Here is a 23,084-nt window from a genome sequence, read left to right on the forward strand (position 1 = left end):
GTTTTATTTCCCCATCACCTTTCTCATCAAAGGGAAATTCACATCCCTCTAAAGCTGAAAATGGTGTGGGGCCCCCTGGTGGTCTTTCCAAGGCATTATCAGCAGGTAAATTAGATCATGTGGGCCAGTGTACCTGAAATGAAAACAGAAAGGTAAGTCGTGTCACTAAGCTTTGGTGGGAGATTCAGGGTCTTTGTTAGTGGCAGAATCATCCAAAGTAAGTTGTTTGTTCACTGCAGATCTAGATGGTTGGCTGTGTCAGGATTAAACTTAGCCAGTGTCGACAGAGTGTCGCTTAATCCCTCACGGAAGCGTGTCAAGTACATTGAAGAATAGCTGCCAAGTCTGCTATTGTCGGGAGAGAGGCAGGTACGTCTCTCGCTTAGCCCAGTGCTGCAGGAGGCCAGGCTCACGTCAGGCTGTGCGTGTGAGTGGGTTGGATTTTTAGCACTCTGGGACGGTAAAGCACAAACATCTATTTTTAACTTGTGGGTGACCTTCTTCTGTGCTGCTTGAGTCTCTGTGGGCCTTTCTGTTTCCTTCCTGAGGAGTCTGTGCCAGGGTCCCAAGCGTTCTCTGGGCTGCACCTCCGCGCCTGCCCAGTGAGGAGCCTCCTCCTGGTGGCTGTGGGACTGGGCTGGGCCCACACTGTCAGCATCGTCTGGGGTAAGCAAGCCCGTCCTTCCACACCTCAGTGTCCCCAGCTGTTGAACAGGGCTAATCAACTGACCGTCAGGATTAATGGGGATCAGATGCGCTCATCTCATAGCCCTGCTTGGTAAATAGCCACTTCCACTCTGTCCTCCAATGTGCTACTCTAGACTTTTGCTTTACCTCCATTTAGCCAGGTGATTCGAGGTGACAGTGACTATCAAGAGGGATGTACAGAGGAAACCAGTGGAAGAGAGCTCGAGGAGCAGACATGGGCGCAGGGAGCACAGTGCGGGGAGCACGGCTGCAGGGAGCATAGGCATGGGGAGCACAGATAGGTGTAGGGAGCATGGGCGTGGAGAGGACGGGTGCGGGGAGAACGGGTGTGGGGAGCACGGGCGTGTGAAGCATGGGTGCGGGGAGCACGGGTGCTGGGAGCACAGGGCATGGAGAGCATGTGTGTACTTGCTCTGCTCTGACAGAGGCTGCCGAGCATGTACTCTGTGCTCAGATGGGTCAGAGCCTCAGTACCTCTTTTAAAAAAAAAAAAAATCTTTTTTTAAAGATAGGACTTCTGTCTTCCTGGTGGCCCCTTTTAGTCGATACTCTTTTAAGCCTGCTTTTCCAGAGAAAAGCTAGGAAGGATGGCCTATATAGGTTCCAGTCTGGGCATATCTGGAAGAATGGGTCTTTTTTAGGTTTGAGTCTGGCGTACCTGGGGACATCTTTGAACCTCCACTCAGAGTCCCAGAACCACGTGTAGAGGCTCCCCAAATGTCTGCTGGGACTTTCCCCTCTGCTCGCGGATGATGAAGAGCAGAACCTCACCCTGCCACGACCTCTGGGGTCCTCCTTCCTGGAGGGCAGTGCCTTGGTGACCAGCGTGTGTAGGAGTCTGAGCTGGCACCTTCGGGCTATGCTGTGCAGCGGGGGCTCATGCCATGGGGCATTCTTGTGTTCTGCACCGGGACTGGTGACGTTGGGCATCCTCGTGCAGTGTGGACCACATGAGGTGCACATGAGCCAGACAGCTCCCGGAATTCGGAGCCTGGCTCTGTCTCAGGCCACCCACCTGTCTGTGGCATTTCTGAGGGATTGTGGGGACCGTATGAGTCTGTGTCCCCACCCTCACTGGCTGGACACCTGTGCCAGGCTGGAGCTTTATGTTTCACCATCCCCTGTTCCGAGTTGTGTGAATATTTATTTTCATTACCTACTCTCATGAGCTTTCCTTTTTAAAAAAAAAAAAAATCGGAGACAGACTTTGAAGTCCCCTGGCCCCACCGTTCGTGGACCTAATGGTATTGCAGAAATTATGACTTCAATTATGTATAATAACTGGGGCTACTTTAAAAGTCATGTAAAGGAACAAGGTGGAGTAGCCATTTCAAGCTGTACATCATGCTGGATTCTTAAGTGAACATTATCAGGGTTTCAACACGTTTTCTCTTTTTATTTACTTTGGAGAATATAATGGATGCTCAGAAGCTGTTGGGATTTAGTAAGAGGAAGTTATCCTTAAGAAGCTATTTAAGCAAGGGGACAGTTGGAGTAAACGTAAATTATGAACACACACCTATTCCAAACCAGAGAAATAAAAGCATCAACTTTACTGGGGTTGAAACTTGGGTGCTAGTGTGTCTTTCCTGCCCACAGTGACTGTGGCAGTGCTGTGGGCAGGAAATTCTGGAAAGAAGACTCGGTGCCAGTGGTAATTTTTGTGACGATTCATTTGCTTTCAGCTCAAGTGACTATAGTCTTACTTGCAAATGGCTAGGTCTCCACCAATGGACCACAACACTGACAAAGGACACATGAGAAATGACCCTTGGGTTTTTAACAATTATTATTTTTAATGGACACATTATAGTACATATCCATGGGATACAGTATGATATTTCAATACATGTTTTTCGTGTGTAATTAGCAACTCAGGGTAATTAGCATGTCCATCATCTCAAACATTTGTCATTTCTTAATGCTGGGAATATTTAAAATCCTCTCTTCTAGCTGCTTGAAAATATACAATAAATTGTAAACTATAGTCACCCTACAAGGCTATAGCACACTAACCCTTATTTTTACTATCTAGATGTAATTTTGTATCCATTAGACAACCTCTCCCTTTCTGCCTTCCCGCCGCCCTTTCCTGTCTCTAGAAGCCACTGTTCTACCTTCCGAGGGTAGAATATCGTTTTCCTCATAGAGATCTTTAACCTTCTTGGTTAGATTTCTTCTGAGGTATTTTTATTTTTATTTTATATTTTTGTAGTTAAATGGGATTGCTTTCTTGATTTCTTTTTTCACTGGCTCATTGTTGGTCTATAGAAATGCTACTGATATTTATATGTTGATTTTGTATTCTGTAACTTTACTGAATTTGTTTATCAGTTCAAAGAGATTTTTGCTGGAGTCTTTTTTTTTTTTTAATATATAAGAGCACATTGTCTGAAAACAGATAATTAGAGTGCCTCCTTTCCACTTTGGGTGCCCTTGATTTCTTTCTCTTGCCTGACTGCTCTTGACTAGGACGTTCAGTGCTGTGTTGAATAGGAGTGGCACAAGTGGGCGTCCTTGTCTTTTACAGATCTCAGAGAAAAAGCTCTTAGTGTTTCCCCATTCCCCATTATGTTAGCTGTGGGTTTGTCACATATGGCCTTTATTGTGTTGAGGTATGTTTCCTTCAGTGCCTCGTTTGTTGAGACTTTCTATCATGAAGCAGCGTTGAATTTTATCAAATGCTTTTTCTGTATCTATCGAAATGATATTATGGTTTTTGTCCTTAATTCTGTTGATGTGATGTAGCATGATTATTGATTTGTGTTTGATGAGCAATCCTTGCATCGTGGGATAAATCCCACTTGATCATGGTGTATAATCTTTTTGATTTGCTGTTGGATTCAGTTTGTTAGTATTTTGTTGAGGATTTTTGCATCTGTGTTCATCAGGAATATTGACCTATAGTTTTCTCTTTTTATTGTGTCCTTGCCTTATTTTGGTATCAGGGTAATGCTGGTCTTGAAGAATGAACTTGGCAGAATTCCCTCCTCTTCAATACTTTTGGAATAGTTTGAGAAGAATTGAAATAAAAATGTGTAGAGTTCAGCTGCGAAGTCACCTAGTTCTGGGGTTTTCTTTGTTGGGAGACTTTTTATTATTACTTAGTCATACGTGTTACTCATTATTGGTCTCTTCAGGATTTCCGTTTCTTCTTGGTTCCATCTTGGTAGGTTGTACGTGTCCGGGAATTTATCCATTTCTTCTAGATTTTCCAATCTGTTGACATACAATTGTTCAAAATAGTCTGTAATGATCCCTTGTATTTCTGTAGTATCAACTATCATTCTCCTTTTCTGTTTCTAATTTTATTTCTTTGGGATTTCTTTTTGTTTGCTTAGTGTAGCTAATGGTTTGTCTATTTTATTTATCTTTTCAAAAAACCAATATTTTTTTCTTCATTTTTATATTTGTTAGTTTCAAGTTTATTTAGTTCCTCTTTGATCTTTGTTATTTCTTTTCTTCTACCACTTTTGGATTTGATTTGTTCTTGCTCTTCTAGCTCATCGCAGTTCGTTGTTAGGTTGTTTATTTTAAATCTGTTTTTTAAATGTAGGAGTTCATTGTTATAAACTTTCCTCTTAATACTGCTTTTGCTGTATACCATAAACTTTGATATGTTGTGTTTCTGTTTTCATTTATTTCAAGAAATTTTTAAATTTCCTTCTTCATTTCTTCATTGACCCATTGGCTATTCAAGGGCATATTGTGTAATTTCTATGTATTTATACAGTTTTGAAAGTTCTCCTTGTTTTGTTTTTTTTTTTTTTAATTAACTTTGTGTTCTAGAGTACATGTGCACAATGTGCAGGTTTATTACATGTGTATTCACGTGCCAAGTTGGTATGCTGCACCCATTAACTCATCATTTACATTAGGTATATCTCCTAATGCTATCCCTCCCTCCTCCCGCCTCCCCCCTCCCCACAACAGGCTCCAGTGTGTGATGTTTCCTTTCCTGTGTCCAAGTGATCTCACTGTTCATTTCCCACCTATGAGTGAGAACTTGCGGTGTTTAGTTTTCTGTCCTTGCGATAGTTTGCTGAGAATGATGGTTTCCAGCTCCATCCATGTCCCTACAAAGGACATGAACTCATCCTTTTTTATGGCTGCATAGTATACCATGGTGTATATGTGCCACATTTTCTTAATCCAGTCTGTCATTGATGGACATTTGGATTAGTTCCAAGTCTTTGCTGTTGTGAATAGTGCCGCAATAAACATACATGTACATGTGTCTTTATAGCAGCATGATTTATAATCCTTTGGGTATGTACCCAGTATTGGGATGGCTGAGTCAAATGGTATTTCTAGTACTAGATCCTTGAGGAATGACCACACTGTTTTCCACGATGGTTGAACTAGTGTACAGTCCCACCAACAGTGTAAAAGTGTTCCTATTTCTCCACATCCTCTCCAGCACCTGTTGTTTCCTGACTTTTTAATGATCGCCATTCTAACTGGTGTGAGATGGTATCTCATTGTGGTTTTGATTTGCATTTCTCTGATGGCGAGTGATTATTGTAGCAGGACTAGCCGCAGACAAAACATGATGGGAGGCTACATGCATCAGCTAACAGAACAAAACGTTTTACAGTGCTTTCTCAGACAATGTCTGGAATTTACAGATAACACTAGTAGTTTGGGTCAGGGGTTAATATTATTATTATTATTTTAACCACCAGGGCCAGGTGGTGGTGCCAAGGTCGTCTAGCTATTTATCTTACTTCTGTTTCCTTCCAACTTTTTGTTTTCTCCCCCTTCTCCTGTCTTATAAACTAGGGAAAAGGGGAGACGGGAAAAGTTGGGAAAGACAACAGGAGAAGTGGTGGTCTCATTCTATATTATGAGCATTTTTTCATGTCTCTATTGGCTGCATAAATGTCTTCTTTTGAGAAGTGTCTGTTCCTTGTTGTTGATTTATAGCTTTATTCTGTTAGAGTCTGAGAGTATCCTAGATGTTATTTCAATTTTAGAAAAAATGTATTGAGAATTCTTTTGTAGCCTAACATGTGGTGGATTCTAGAGAATGTTCCATGTGCTGAGGAGAAGAATGTGCATTATGTATCTGTTGGATGAAATGTTCTGTAAATGTCTGATAGGTCCATTTGGTCTACACTGGACTTTAAATTTGATGTTTTGTTGTTATTTTTTGTCTAGATGACCTCCAGTGCTGACAGTGGGATTTTGAAGCTCCTACTATTGTTGTGTTGGTGTCTCCCTGTCTCTCTCTGTCTCTCTCTCTCTCCATATATATATATATATATAGATAGATAGATATATATACGCACACGTATATATATGTGTGTGTGTGTGTGTATATTTATGTATATATAAATTTATTTGAGACAGAGTTTTGCTGTTGTTGCCTAGGCTGGAGTGCAGAGGTGCAATCTCAACTCATTGCAACCTCCACCTCCTGAGTTCAAGTGATTCTCCTGGCTCAGCCTCCCAAGTAGCTGGGATTACAGGCATGTGCCACCATGCTGGGCTAATTTTTTGTATTAGTAGAGAGAAGGTTTCACCATGTTGGCCAGACTGGTATTAAACTCCTGACCTCAGGTGATCCACCTGCCTCCACATCCCTCCCAAAATGCTGGGATTGTAGGCATGAGGCACTGCGCCAGACCTCTCTTTCTATTTAGATCTACTAATATTTGCTTTATATATCTGAGTGCTTTGTTGTTGGGTGCACATATACTCGTAATTGTTATATCCTTTTGCTATTTTGATCTCTTTATTATATAATTACCTTTTTGTCTCCTTTTTACAGTTTTTGACTTAAATTGTGATTGATCTGAAATAAATATGGCTACTCTTGCTCACTTTTGATTTCCATTAATGTGGAATGTGTTTTTCCATCCCTTCACATTTAGTCTATGTGTGTCTTTGCGGCTGAACTGAGTTTTTTGTAGGCAGCATATAGTCAGTTTTTCTTGTTTTAAATTCATTCAGCCCATCTGTATCTTTTAATTGGGAATCTTGGGATTATTTTGCTATTGATATCACAGTCCAGACATTAAGATTTTCTCACTTAAGTTGCTTTACACAAATTAATATGAAGAGGAAGTAGAGTTTTTCTTTTGTCCTTTTGAAGAGAGTGATGGATTATTATTTTCACTTCATGCAAGTGAGGGACTCACCATGCCTGTTGGGATTTTAGAATTTCTTTCCTGTTATTAGGAACAGCAATGATCTGTAATGGGTTCCTGGAATCATCCAGTGATGGTCTGAATATCTTAAAACTTTCCTTTCATGTCTCATTTTCTATTTCTCCCCTAGTAGCCATGCACCTGGGGCAGGACCTGGCCTTACATTTCTTTGGTTTCTTGATGATTTTTCAGGTTTAGTGTTTGACACAGTTAGGAGTCTGGATAAAATCAGTCCTTCTGGGAAGTGTGTAAGTCAAACAAGGACTTTCTGGTGACGTTATACAGGTTTCCCATGCCCCATGAGTACAGGAATAGCTCCCTGGGGAAGGAGAATGGGCACATGATGGCAGGGAGCCATTCTGGGATGGTCCCATCGTTCTGCAGGAATTGTCATGCGGGAAGAAGAAGCACGTGGTGACTGAGCTGGTAGTGATTCTGCTGATAGTTTTGATCGTTATGATTTGCTCCTGAAAGGTGATGTGGGATGAACTGCAATATTTAGAATGCTGACATTCCTTGAAACAAAGATATAGAAAAAGGTTTATAATTGCATGATGCCTTGTAGTTTTCAGCTGCTCTCATGTGGATCCTTTTTCGTGCTTCTGAAATGCTTTCCCAGGAGAGAGTGTTGTTCTTTGTATATAGATGAGGAGCCTGGGTTTCAAATGGTTAGGAATTCAGTGCATGCATTGGAATCTTTAGTTTCCTGGAACATTTTCTATTCAAGTATAGACCACATGGCCTCTAAAGGCTGGCTCATTCTTAACACCGCGATTGGTTATCCAGCCTCACGTCTGGGGTGGGTGGCAGGAACTCCACAGCCATCCTGGGTGCTCTGGGGTGGGGTGGCTGAGCTGTGGCAGCTCCTCCCAGCTGAGCAGCAAGGCTGGGGAAAGCTCATTCCATTCCCCTTGGTTCTAACCAGGTAGAGGCTTACACTGCACGTTTCCTTAGCTGGGAACCTTTAGAACTTTACATTTAAATCTAATCTGTGATCCAGGGGGTAGACACATGGGTATTCACTGTACAATTCCTACATTTTTTGTATATTTAAAATTTTTTTTTATATGTGTCATGGACGACAAAAGAAATGAGACCCCTTTGAGTTAGCTTTTCTGTATAGCATCTTCTAGAATCAGGAGGCTGGACAGGGTTTAGTTTCATCAGAAATCTGAATCTTTCTGGTCAAGAGACGGCACTATTAAGTTCTTGGTTGTGTGGTTTCTGGGAAAGAAATATTCTAAATGAGTTCCAGGAATCACCTCTGTGGGATTTCTACAGGAAAAATGACCACTCTTGAAGCTTCACTGTCACTAACAAGAATAATGGTGACGGTTTCTAAGCTGTCTCCAGCCAATCTTTAGTTCTTTTATGCAGAGTGCTTTTATTCCAAGTGAGGTGCCCTTCTGTTTAATAGTGACCTGCAGTTATTACAGGGATTGCAGCTGCATTTGATGGACGTGAACCTGCTCATCTCTGGCTCCCCAGCTTCGCCTCTGGGGTGCGTGGCAGGCGCTCCACAGCCATCCTGAGTGCTCTGGGGTGGGAAGTCTCTAGGGGGAGTGGACAGTGCATGGCCAGGACGTTCCTGTCCGACGTTCCACACTGGTGTGTGGGCGTCTCTGCCCTGTTTCCTCTGTCCGTGCATGTGTGGCGTTTCCTCCGTTCATGCATCTGTGGCCTGTTTTCTCCGTGTGTGCCTCTGTGGCACGTTTCCTCCATCCATGCGTCTGTGGTGTTTCTTCCATCCGTGCGTCAGTGGCATTTCTTTCGTCCCTGCGTCTGTGGCACTTTTCCTCCCTTCATGCGTCTGTGGCGCTTTTCTTCCCTCCGTGCGTCTGTGGTGTTTCCTCTGTCCGTGCATCTGTGGTGTTTTCTCCGTCTGTGGATCTGTGGCGTTTCCTCTGTGAGTCTGTGGCCTGTTTTCTCCGTCCACGCTGAAGGCCGTCACTTCTCTCTAGTCACCACTTACTGATCGCTCCCTGTTGGGGTCCGTGCCGGGGGTGGTGGAGAATGAAAGAACACACAAAAGACAAAGACACACAGAGAACATGGCGGCCGCGCTCAGAGCCTCCGCCTCACTTTATTTATACTCCATAAACCCCACGTCAGCAGAAAGAATGCAATGCAAAACAAACTTTCTTTTCCCAGATGTAACCTTCTACTCAGTTCTTTGTTTCTATGCTCTTTCTTATCTGCCCGCCTTCTTGGCGCCTACGGGAGTTCATTAAAAGTTCAATTGGAGATACTGTCCTTGAGCCCTATCTATTCTCAGCATACTGTTTTCAAAGGCCCCTGCATTTCCCCCCCTTTTTTTTTTGTTTTGCCTCAATCCTAAAAAGGTAGCCCATATTTGTTCTTGTGTTTTCTTTTGTTTTTGGAGGCGATGGAGGGAGCATCGAATCACCAAAAGAAGTAGACCCAATCCAAGTGCCCAAAGCAATATACTTCCAGAGATTGTAGAAGTCCATATCTTCATCTGGGTCCATGGGTTAAAGCAAGGCGCTGACCCAGCTCCTGAAGGGTTACAGTTCCGGACAACACATGTAATTGTTGTCGAAATGCTTCGGAAATGTTCTGAGTGAGCTCCTGGATGTCCAAACTAATATTTTTATGGCCTACTAATAATTTTCGGATTACAGTCCAATTTTGAGAGATGTTAAAAGGCACAGGCGTTACACAAAATTGAGTGGAGTTCCAATCACATTGTAATGTCATCCGAGTACTGAGTACAGTGAGCTGATCTCCAAGCCATGTCAATGCTTGCTCCATGTTGTCCAATCTTTCAGCAAGTTGAGAATCAATGTTTCGTTGTTGAAGCCATAACCGGTGAGATTGTTCGTGCCATTGCTGCATAAATTCAGCATTTTGTATGCTTTGACGAAGAGCGAATCCTGCTATGGCTGCAGTGGAGACGATGGCGACAAGGCTCATCACCGAGGCAATTATAAGTCCAAGGGCACGGAGGGTTCGCTGGAGAGAAGTCCAAATATAAGTCTCAAGAGGTGATGCCCCCCATGGTCGCGTAAGGTTAACAGGTAGCCAAATTTCCTTACGAGCCCTGAGGATATAAATATCCTCAGTAAAATTGTGCCACCAGGAATGATTGAGGCAAGACAAAAATGTACACATATCTGTACAATTAACAGTCCCCGTAAGATTATCCCATGTCAAATTTCCTGCTAATAATAGGTGGGGCTTACGGACACAAGCAATAATATATCAGGAGGTATTCCGATATAACTGAATATGAAAGGAGTTATTCGGGTTAGAAAGATAAAGGGGCATATTCCTCACAAAAGTGCTAATGGCATCGCCTGCAAGTAACAACTTCCAAAAATAACTCTGTACTTCAGGCCTCCTTCACGCCATACCAAGGTTTCATTACTGTTAGCAGCAATACTTTTATTTACCCATTGTCATTTCAAAGGTATGTGACTAAATTTTGTTTGAAAATCACCGTGCACACTTCAATCAGTTATTTGCATCCCGTTGTATTCTAATAAAATCCGGGGTTTAGTTCCCCGACATTATTGTCACTCCAGCACCTCAATATTAGGAGAAACCTCTAGAATAGGACCAAAAAGTAAAGAACTAGGAATAGTTTCATTACTATATACAGTATGATTATATTAAAAACTTCTAGCTACAATAATAACAGTATTAGCAGCCACATGACTATGATTATAACGAACAGCCCAAGCTTCATGCAATTTTCGGAGACAATGAGGACTATTTCCCATACATATTGGAAGTCCTTCCACTCCAAATTGGTATGTGCTGATTATAATTGCTGTTTAACGTTCTATGTTGTCCTTGTCCATATGGGGGATGGCATCCAAGTAATGTTATTGGTGAAAACCTTAATTTCCGCCTCCTCTCAGGCGACTCCCTGATACAAGGGTGGAAAGGGAATATAAGTCCAATATTCATACAAAGCCTCACTAAGAGAAATAAGTCTCCCGCCGAGGCACATCTAACAAAGGAAGAAATGCATGCTGAATCCAGTTTTCTTTTCAACAGGGTTTCAATCATCTTGTAGGAAACCACTCAGGTCCACTCCCTGTAAGGACAAGAGCATAGCCCCGTCCCTGTTTTAGAACTTGCCCTTGAACATGCTTACCTTCTTCATTAGGATACCAAACCTTTAAACTGTCAGCAGGGACTATCACCGAGGGAGTTGAGGAAAGATGGGTTACGACAGCAGAGTCTTGCAATTGTCTCCATTGATTCAAAAAAATTAAGGTAAAAAGAACCTTCAAAATCTGGTTTCAAAATCTGGTTTCTGGGGGGCTCATTTCCCCCTTTTTGTTTTGTTTTAATAGTTAAGTTTTTAAAGTTAAATTTGTGCGCTCAATGATGGCTTGACCTTGACTGTTGCCCAGGATACCGGTGATATGTTGAATATTGTATTGCTGTAAGAAAACTTGTAATTTACGAGAGACATAGGCAGGGGCATTATTAGTTTTAAGTATGAGGAATGCCCATGATGGCGAAATAAGCTAAGAGATGAGTAATAACAGAAATGAGAAAAGGTATCAATGGTATGATGAACATACTTTAATCGTCTAAAAGAAGGGACACCTCGTGGATTAACCCCAGGATGGAAGGATGGAATGCTCAAAGGAGCACAGGAAGGACAAGCTCGAATAAGAGAACGAGCTTGTTTATGAGTTAAATGAAACCATCGTTGAAGGCCAGAACTATTAGTGTGATGTAGAGTATATTTTTGTTCTGCAGCATGTAGGTGGCCGATTAAAAGCAAATCAATCTGAGTATTACCATGAACTAATGGTCCAGAAAGTTGAGAATGAGAACGAAGATGAGTGATGAATAAAGGAGCTCGACGTTGGCTCAAAGTAAAGGATAACAAAGAAAAGAATTTCTGAAGAGAAGAAGTAGTACAAAGAGGTAAAGTGGCCTGAGAAATATAAGAAGTAACATAAACGGCGTATTGAGAATCACTAACAATGTTACAACCAGTAGTAGGGAAATCAAGTAAGACCATGAGAATAGCAAACAATTCTCCCTATTGCACCGAGGGATAAGGATAAACTGTAACTCAAGATTGATGAAGCTTCTTGCCAAGAATCAGAAGTTGCAAGAAGATAAGTGATCTGACTATGAGTGAATTGAGAGATAATTAAGGAAGGATCTCCTCCCCAAAGTTGTCGACAGTGATGCCGTCCTTTGATGATCAGTTCAGCTAAACGATCGATATAAGTAGCCAAGCGTTTAGATATTTTATTGGACAAAAAGATCCATTTTAGTGGTCGACTAGTTTGATGAATCATTCCTGTGGGAGAAGGTAAAGTATGAAATAAACAAAAGGAAGGGCCTTTTGAAGTTGCTCTTCAACAGGCTGGAGTTCCTGTAAAGCCAAAGGAGTTAAATGCCGTGAGTTGTCCAAGTGACTGTCTCCTTCTAGAATAGAAAAAAGATGTTATAACTGATATGTTGGTATTCCTAAAACAGGACGCATCCAATTAATGTCTCCTAGAAGCTTTTGAAAATCATTTAATGTTTTTAAATGATCACGTCGAATTTGAATTTTTTGGGGTCGAATATTTTGTGCCCCCAAGGTATAACCTAAATATTGATAAGAAAATCCAGTTAAATTTTTTCTGTGGCAATATTAAGTGAGTAGAAAGAAAGCTGAGTTTGTAATGATACAAAAGCATCTTGCTGCTTTTCTCTGGTTTTAACTTTGTGGGATAAGGGCAGGATTAGGAAGACCAGGCTGTAAACTTTCCCTAGGTTTAATGTAAACATTTATAATTTTAAGACAAGACAAAGACAGGAATTCCATGCAGAAATACGTGGCTTTATATTCCTCTCGGCCATTTGTTTTTTGACTTACTCTTTTAGAGTCCTAAGTATTTCTTTAAATAATAGTCACTGTTTCACCTAAATAGGAGTGGTGGCTATGAGTTTAAAGGATTGTAGCCCATTTTGAACATCTTATTTTTGGCAGCTGAGGAAATATGAGGAATGTTTAAAAAAGCAGCAAATTGTTGTGAAAGATCTTGTTCCCAAAAATTAATATTGATAGGAACAATATAAAAATTAAAAAAAACACTTGACCTTGTTGACCTTTAGGACCGACACAGGTTAAAGGTTCTACGTCTTGATAAATCACAGAAGCAGCACCCAAGCCAGTGAGTATAACTGAAACTTGTCTTTTTTCCCATTGTATAGGCCACTAATTTAAACAAATAATAGACATATTCACCCCCGTATCAATTAACTCTTTTAAAACTATCCCATTAATGTGCAATGAACATAAAGGCTTTTGATTAGAAACTAAAGTTTCCCAAAAAACAGTTTTTTCTGTGCTACGAAACCCTCTCTATTGAGAATACGTTCCCCTGCCTCTAGGCGTATAAATTGTGAAACTTGTACCAAAATAAACATTTTATTAGTAATATCATGTCCTTTTGGCAAAGGGCCACACACTCTAATAGCTAATTTATATACTCCTCTATTAGGAGACAAAGTATAAGGGTGAGTAATAGCTAAGTCAGCAGCGGCGCTCTGCTTAGTTGCCGCATAAAGCTGAGAAACTGGGGTAAGGTGTGGGATCCTTAAGGAGGACTTGAATTTATTCCTTAATGTTGTAGGCCATTGCTCACTGAATATTGTAGTAGACTTCTATTGTAATTGTTGGGGCCCCAAGCCTGTGGGCCCCGGCTCCCGTTTCCCAGGAGAGGAGACAGTAAATTTCCACTTTTATCAGTTTTGGAACGACATTTATTTGTCCAATGTCGACCTTTACCACAATATTTGTACACCTCTGAAGGCAGCTTTCTGCCTTGAGGGATAAAAGTGTTCAATTTTTATGACATTCTTTTTTTTGAAATGTCTAGGTTTACCACACTGCAAACAAACACCTTGTCTGTTATTTCCTTTTAAGGCTTTAGACAAAGCTCCAGCAAATAATTGAGCATCATAAATAGCCCCTCCAACACTAACACAAGTTTTAATATATTTATCTAAATTGGCCCCATTGGCCTTTAACGATTTTAACAATTTTTAACAGTCAGCATAAGCATTTTTAAAAGACAATGTTTATAACACAATTTTTGAAGCAAGGCCAGCACCCACAATTTTGAAGACAGCATCCTGAAGACGGGCTACGAAATCTGAATATAGTTCATTTGTGCCCTGTAAAATCTTCACAGAGGAAAGGGAACATTTTCCTGTTATCTCTACCTTATTTCAGGCCCTTAAAAACAAAGTCTTGATTTGAGTAAAGGCAACATCATCTAAACCAGCCTGAGCATTAAGAGTAGCATATTGGTCCGTGCCTGTGAGTTGTTCCTCAGTGGGTCCAGGGGGATCACACATAACATTTTTTCTAGCCTATACATGTGCCTTGTTCATTTACCAGCTGTGCAATTGTAACCACTGAGAACGATCAAGAAAAGCCTTCCCCAAAGTCTTCCAGTCTATAGGAATTATCAAATTTTCTGATGAAAAATATCAAGAAGACCAAGGATAAAAGGAGATTGAGGTCCATAGTTAGAAATGGCAGCTTTCATTTCTTTTTAAAAATTTAATTTGTAAGGCATTAAATTGGACATTATTGCCACCATTTGAAAACTGAGCATTAGGAGCAAAAGAAGCACAAATAATTGGAAACAGATCCAGCTCCTTAAAATTTTTTTTTTAATTAAAAGTATATATAATATATAATAATACTCATATCCCCAAATATAAAGAATCTCAACATATTAATAAGAAAAGGCAAATAACCCAACCAAAAGTAGCAGAACAAAGAAATGACAATAAACCTATATGTCTAACATCATTACTCACTAGGAAATATGTATATTAATACCAAATTGAGAATCATTACATACACAATACAATGGTTAAAATTTAAAAACACAGAAAATATCAAGAGGTAGTTAATGTATTAAGCAGCTCGAATATTCAACTTCTGTTTGGAGTGTAAATTGGTGGAACCTATGCACCCCTATAACATAACAATTTCCTAGCTGGGGTTATTAATACTATATTAATATTAATAGTTAATATTAATGTGTTTATTTATTGACTATTGAAATACTCATAATATTTTAACAAACAATAAGATATACATATACACTGGTTTTAACATATTAAACAGGTGTTTAGTATAAATTTAAAGTATGTCTGATGTGAACAGGGCTTCAACTTTGCCAAACAAAGGTAAAGATAAGGAAGCTGGGGGGGTTGGAGGCACTGGAAAATCCTCTTTTAACAGGGCAGAATGAAAAGAAACAGGGAAAGCTCGCAAAGGTGAATTAGAAGAATATATCTGTAATATTTGTTGAAGCATTTCCATAATACACTGCATGTCAGAATTTCCCTTAGAAGAAGGAAGAGCTGGCTTTTTCTCTTCTCCCCCTTTTGCTATCCCCCCCATCCTCTGTTATCCTGGCACAAATGGGCTCCATTTCAGATTTATTTTATTTTTATTTTTTCCAAATCCTCAGATATCTTTCCTCCTGTGGCTACATTACCACACTCTGAATCAGTCTCAAGTAACTCTAATGTCTGAGTGATAGAGTCACACAAGGTCCACAATTTTAGAGGCATAATATCCCCTAACTGGAGAGCTCTAAGCAGAGTTTTTACTACCTGTAACCATTCTCTGCGATTCCGCTGCACTTTAGTCTGATACTGAAACCAGTAACAATGTTGTTCAACATGGGCAAACAATCACTTCAAAGTCTTTTTCTTTCACTTTTACTCCTATAGACAGCAACAGTCCTTGAAACAGCCGTAAATATTCTGAGGCCAGAGAGATGGAATTCCCCATAATGAAAGCTTAAGAAGGTTCCCCTTAACAATATCCGGGCCTTACCCGCCCCTAGGGGGTTCCCCTTCTTGTTCTCCCCTACTCACCCGTGCTGACCCTGCTCGCTGCGCCACTTGTTGGGGTCCGTGCCGGGGGTGGTGGAGAATGAAAGAACACACAAAAGACAAAGACACACAGAGAACATGGCGGCCGCGCTCAGAGCCTCCGCCTCACTTTATTTATACTCCATAAACCCCACGTCAGCAGAAAGAATGCAATGCAAAACAAACTTTCTTTTCCCAGATGTAACCTTCTACTCAGTTCTTTGTTTCTATGCTCTTCCTTATCTGCCCGCCTTCTTGGCGCCTACGGGAGTTCATTAAAAGTTCAATTGGAGATACTGTCCTTGAGCCCTATCTATTCTCAGCATACTGTTTTCAAAGGCCCCTGCAGCTCCCTGTGTGCTGAGCCTGTGTCAGGCGTGTGGCGTGTGTCCCCTGTGTGGCAGGGGTTTGCGTGACACACAGGGACACACGCTTGGGGAGCTGCAGTGATGGGGTCATAGCCACGCAGCTCAGCCCTCGGTCTGAGGGTCTTGGTGCCCACCCAGCTCTTCCCGAAGCAGCCTCAGGGCAGATCCCAGCTCTGCTTTCTCTCCTCGAGATACCTCATGAAGTAAACTAAGCAAATCGAAAGTAGGAAACAGTTGTGAAATGAGGCCTGGTTTCAGGTGTGTGTGGTCATTTCTCTTTACATGTTTACTTCACATACCCCAAATGATATACTTTCCAGCTGGTATAACAATTAATTACCAGCCATTACTGGTACAAAATTCCAGGAAGGATATTTGAGGAGGGCATAGTCTCAAAAACGTGCTTAATTTTCACAGTTGTGATTTGCATGATAAAGCTGTCAGGACTGTGACCTTCTTTTGTTATCTTATTTTTATTTTTAGACCCTTGGGAGGAAGTTATTTAGTGATTACTTATAATTGTGAAAATAATGTAATGATTACAGAATCTCATTAGAATAAATATTATATTTTCTGTTCCTTATGTCAATGAAATCATCTTAATCCAGGCCGATGTTGGCAGGAATTGTCACGTTTAAAATGGGTAAGATATTTATGTGATGTGACGACCTCCCGTATTGTCTCTGGAACATATCAGAACTTTCATCTCAATTCTCACTTGTTGACACCCTACCCTGTTTTGTAATTATTCGTTTGCATCAGAATTTTGAATCCACGTACCTGAGATGATACTTACGTATGCATGTACACATGCATGTGTGTGCATGTGTGTATGCATGTGTATGTGCGTGTCCACGTGTCCATGTGCACGTGTATATGCATGTATGTGTGTGCATGTGTACGTGTGTATATGTATGTGTGTATATGAGTGTACGTGTATGTGCATATGCGTGTGTATGCATGTATGTGCGTATGTGTGCATGCATGTGCGCTCATGCACACACGTGTACATGTGCATGCACGTGTGCACGTGCATACACGTGTATGTGTGTATGTGTATGCACATATGTACACACGTGTGTACATGTATAGGTACGTGTATGCATGTGTATGCATCTGTGTGCACACAGATATACCTTTTCCTTTCATACAGGCTGTTTTGAGTATTGCTGTTAGGCAGTGACAATTTTCTGTTTCCTCAGTCAGAAAATGGGTAGCTCATCATTAATAAAGATGAGCATTCAACATCAGGAATAACTAAATACAAATGAAATTGTCATATTAAATAAATAAATTCCAAAACAAAGGCAATGTTCTGTAGTATGTGTTCACATTGAACTTTCTTATAAAAATTGGTGTGAATGTTTCCCACTTATTGGAAATCACATGACTAGTTTAAGCCAAAACGTGGAATATTAATTAATTCTATTTTCAGATCACTTTTGCATATTTATGATTGATCTGTTCTGCTGTTCTGGAAGCTCTGAAAACCACTCTGTCTTACTCTAGCCGATGCCACGGTTGTGAGAATTCAGGGAAACAAGGTGTTTGCCAGTTTAAGTATTTTAGATCTCAAACTGCCTCTTTTCTGCATCATAAACCAGTCTTAAAGAAAGACATAGTGTGACTTGTAGTGGATTATGTCAGTTTTATTTTCTGTGGCTGAATCATCACTCTACGTTGTGAATTAATGTTATTTTTCAGATCGTCTTCATAACACAGGGAGGTTCTCCAGTGTTGAGTGCAGGTTCAGTGAAAGTACTAACACTGTTACTACGGACTTAAACAGACTTGTTTTCTGAGGTGATAACCTTGGAGTCAGGCATTCAGTGTCCGCCCATCTCTTGGTTCCGAGTTCTCGGTCCCCTCCCGCTCTCCTCCCCCTGTACCCTTACTACTGTCTTACCTTCTTTTTGACTCCTAGGCCCTCGGAAGATGGTGTGTTGGGGGCAGGTGCCTGCTGTGAAACTTTGATAACTTTGGGAGAGAACTTTTTCTTTGGAGCAAGACCCCTCTCAATAAACTTTCAGTAGCCTGAGTATCATCTGTTGTGTGAACTATTTGTGGAAAATGTTCAGCATTTTTCCTTGGATTTTGACTGATCTTTCTCCACCTGCCAGTTTCTTCTCAGTTTGCCATGTCTGTACCCTCACCAACCCGTTCCAGCCCTGGTTACGTGTAAAGTATTTGAAGCAGAGCTCTGCAGATGAGAGAGTGTGTGTCACCCCCCGAGTTCCCTTCCTGGCCTCTGAGTGTCGGTTGTGTTTTGTTCCGAGGGACGACTCTGAGGCTCCTGGCCCCTGTTTTGGAGCACCACACCGCAAAGTGGGTGTAAAATGAAAAATGGGTTTATGCTGTATTATAATTCATAGAGTAGATGATAAAAATGCTTGAATCTGAACAGCAACTGAAAATGAGGACATGGTACCAGTTTGGATGTTGGACGACTTTCTTGAAAAAAGCTTTCATCAAATTTAGAAACTGTGCATGTGCTGTTTTCTATTTCATACTTAGAATCTGTATAGTGTGTGTTGTATGAATGTGTTGTATGAGTGTGTTGTGTTGTATGTGAGTTGCATGGGTTGTATGTGTGTTGTATGTGCATATTGTGTTGAGTTGCACTTATTGTACGTTTGAGTGTTGTGTGTTGTATGAGTGTGTTGTGCGTGTATTTGTGAGTTGCATGCTTTGTATGTTGTATGAGTGTTGTGTGTTGTATGTGTGTATGTGTATGTCGTATGTGAGTTGCATGTATTGTGTGTGATGTATGAGTGTTGTGTGTTGTATCAGTGTGTTGTACATGTGTTTATGTGTTGCATGTGTTGTGTGTTGTATGAGTGTTGTGTGTTGTGAGTGAATTGTACATGTATTTGTGTTGAGTTGCGTGTGTTGTGTGTATGTTGTATGTGTTATATGTTGTATGAGTGTGTTGTACGTGCATGCTGTGTTGTGCGTGAGTTGCATGTGTTGTATGTGTTGTATGAGTGTATTGTATGTGTATGTTGTGTTGTGAGTTGCATGTATTGTGTGTACATTGTATGAGTGTTGTGTTGTACGAGTGTGTTGTACGTGCATGTTGTGTTGAACGTGAGTTGCATGTGTTGTACGTGAGCTATATGAGTGTGTTGTATGTGTATGTTGTGAGTTGCATGTATTGTATGTATGTTGTATGAGTGTTGTGTGTGCATGTTGTGTTGTGAGTTACGTGTGTTGTGTGTTGTATGAGTGTTGTGTGTTGTATGAGTGTGTTGCATGTGCATGTTGTATGTGAGTTGTGTGTTGTGTGTGCTGTATGAGTGCATTGTTCATGCGTGTTGTGTTGTATGTAACTTACGTGTGCTGTATGTGTGTATGAGTGTGTTGTACGCACATGTTGTGTTGTGAGTTGCATGTATTGGTTATGTGTCGTATGAGTGTGTTATAAATGCACATTGTGTTGTGAGTTGCATGTATTGGGTATGTGTTGTATAGGTTGTGTGTGTTTGTGTGCAGTGTGTGTTGTCAGTGTTGTATAAGCACATTGTACATGCGTGTTGTGTTGTGTTGCATGTGAGTTGCATGTTGTCAGTGTGTGCCATGTGAGAGGCGGGGCATCCACATGACTGCTCCTCAGTGAGTCCTGCCTTGCAGCCCCTTCGAGCTTGTATCTTCCCGAGCAGCCTAGAAGCAGCAGCCTGTTTGCCTCTGCCCCTCCCCAGGAGACCTCAGCCAGGTCCTGTGCTCAGCCCCCCGCTGGGCAGTCTGCCTCTCTTGTCTCTCTCTCTTCTCTCTCATCGTCCTCCTGTGCCTCCTCCTTCTCGGGACCTGCATCCTTCCTCTGTGCTTCCTGGCAAGCCACGCTTGGGACGTTGGAGTTCAGGCTGTCCTCCAAACCGTTTGCTCCTCTCTGAAGAGCGCCCCCCTTGACTGGCCGTGAGCAGCTGGAGTGGATTGCAGGGAAGGGAGGTGGGTGTTCCTGTAGAGACGCCAGGGTCTTACCTGGGGAGAAGGGAGCCTGCACTGGGCAGGCCGCCCTCCTGAGGAAGGGGATGGGGTGGGAGGAGGCTCTCGTGGACAAGGGGCCCACCTCCTGCCCTCCTTCCCTCTATCCCAGTCTGTTGTGAGGGAGGGCGGGACCCTAGGTGATTTCTATGCAGATCTTCAATTATCCACGCTGTGAAACAAATACTTCTGTTTTTAAGATCAGAGGAAATCTCCTTTGTTTGTCTGCCTTTTATTTTATTTTACGTTATGTTTTTTTGAGAAGGAGTTGCCCAGGCTAGAGTGCGGTGGTGTGATCTTGGCTCACTGCAACCTCCACCTCCCAGGTTCAAGCAATTCTCCTGCTTCAGCCTCCTAGGTAGCTGGGATTACAGGTGCCCGCCACCACATCCGGGTAATTTTTGCATTTTTAGTAGAGATGGGGTTTCACCATGTTGACCAGGCTGGTCTCGAACTCGTGACCTCAAGTGATCCACCCGCCTTGGCCTTCCAAGGGGTTGGGATTACAGGCGTGAGCCACCGTGCCCGGTCTGTCTGCCTCTTAGTTAGAACCTGTGCATTTTATGTTTTACATTTCACTTTTCTGGGTCAGAACAGTAGTGTTTCTTTTTCGTAGTGTTGCTATGAATGTCCTTTACGATTAGGAGACTGGGTTGGCTGCCCACTGGAGAGTGGTATCACTGGGTCAAGGTCACCATCTGCCCCAGCAGCGTCCAGAGTGTTTAGAGTCTTTCCTGGACGTAGACACCCTTTTGTCTGACGATCAGATAAAACCAGTCACTGCATTCAGTTAATCAAAGAGGTCAGAGCTGGGAACCGTTAGTGCACATCCACCTCTCCCGAGGGTGTTCACGCCTCTTCCACGCGGGGCTAGGCTGCTGCTGAGCATGGTTCTGCTGGCTGTGGCTGTGGCCTCTTTCCTCAACCACAGCCATCGCAGGCCTGCCACAGTTTTTATTCTTCTAGAAGAGAATAGGCAACACAAGAGAAGCAAGGTATGTTAGATATGAAACCGTTAAAATTATTTCCTCAAACATTGTATATATTTTTTGCTCACACCTAATTTGATAGCAATTTTAAAAAGATTAAAATGAAAAAAAAAATTCCCCTATATTAAGTCTTTGAAAGGCATCCAACTTAGTTTTCATACAATTATTGACTCTTTGGAGTCATACTTTATTGGTTTCAGTAATGTGTAAGAAATGCACCAGCATAAACAGATTTAGGAGCAAACAGCAGCTTCGTAATTATAGTTCAGCTCGTGGGGCCCAGCTGTGGGGGTGCAGCCTGTGCCTGCCTGTGCACCAATAGGGCTGGTCACCTTGAGCATCTGGGAGTGTCTGGGTAAGTGAGGTCTGGGCAAGGCAGCATCCACACACCTGCGTAGTTCTCACTTTGTCCACGTTATCCGACAATGCCACAAAATTATCAAGTAAGTGTTCTCCAAGCGCATATTCAGTTAGTGTTTGGAAAGTGCATAGGTACCTCATACAGCACCTTTAAGAGGAGCTAGGAGCCCAGGAATGAGAGCGGGTGTGAGACCTGTACTCTCTTTGCATAGATAAAATATGCATGTGCATATCTGAGGCCAGAAAGTTAGATTGGGGCCAGAATGTGGAAGTCCTTACCTGTGGGATACTAGGGAACCACTGAGGGTTTCGGAGAGAATCGTGTCTCTGATGTGCGGCATGCCGTGGAGCCGGGGGGTGACAGGGCAGGCTCATGCAGGGCACTCGCCGTGGCCGGAGGAGGAGAGAAGGCAGCCAGTGAGCTGAGCAATTCGGTGCCTGGGTCAGGAGGGGAAGAGGGAGTACAGGAAGGCGGATGAAGCTGCGAGTCTGCACCCCGAGGTCGCCGTTGCGCTTTGCCGGAAATCAGGAGAAGCAAGTGTGGACCTGACTCAGAGATACTTAGAGACACCACTGCAAGCTGCAAGTTTGGAAATACAGGAGGAGGCTTGGGGGAAATCTGGAGCAGGGAGCATTTGGGAGCCTCTTAGGTAGAAGTGCACGTCAAGTAGCCAGAGTGTGAGGCGTGCATGTCTGGAGAGAGGAGGCCAAAGGAAAGCCCACATTTGGAAATGGAGGAAGGGTTGGAAGACCCAGAGAAGGCCCTGCTTAGAGTCCAGAGAAGAGCTGGATGGCGCAGTTCACGAAAGCCCAGAGCCGAGAGTTTCCAGGAGAAAGTCCCAAGTGTTGCTGAAAACCAGGGGGCAGGACTCCAGTTGGAGCCTGTGAGGGGAGCCTGGCGGCCCTGATCCCTGAGAGCAGCCAGAGCCTGGGTGTCATGGTGGAAGTGGGTAGGAAGTGAGTGCAGGAAGCAGGTGGAGATGGTCCTTCAAGGCCTGGTGCTTCACACAGGTAGCCAGCTGTGGACCGAGACACAACTGGAGAGGGGCCTGAACCCAGAGCATCTCCAGGTGGAGGAGGGAGCCAGGAAGGGCAAAGGTATCCGGAAGAAAGGTGGCAGGCATGGAGCCAGGTCCCCAGGGAGGCTGCAGTCTTCTTTCCCTGTTCATGGACTGGTTGTTGGTTATTTTGAGTTCTCAAAGTCGTCCACTCGGTGCGGTCCAGAGAAAGTTCCCAGGGTCTCAAGCCGGAGCAGGCCTTGTGCTTTTCCGAACACTGTGCGTGTTGACTCAGGGTTACCGTCAATGGCTAATTCTAGCGTGTCTTTTGTTGAAGTCTGCAGAAGAGCCTCAACCAGCACCAGCTTTTGAAGAACTTAGAAAACTTGTGTTCTTCTGATTCTGGGATTTTTGCCTGAAATGCCTCGTATATTTTTGGCTAGGTGTTGTTAGCACTTGTGTTACAGCATTTGGAGTTCTGTAGTTTTGTGATGTGCTAGCTGTGAGGATGTTTAAAATTAGATTCCTAGAAATCAGGTTATAGGAGCTCTCGGCCATGCTTCATGGGTTATGTTTTGACCCCTCATAGTGGACCCCGTTGCAGTGGCTATTCTTAGTATTTGTGGAACACCTGACTGG

Source organism: Macaca mulatta, chromosome 13 (assembly GCF_049350105.2).
Source record: "Macaca mulatta isolate MMU2019108-1 chromosome 13, T2T-MMU8v2.0, whole genome shotgun sequence".
Taxonomy (NCBI): domain Eukaryota; kingdom Metazoa; phylum Chordata; class Mammalia; order Primates; family Cercopithecidae; genus Macaca; species Macaca mulatta.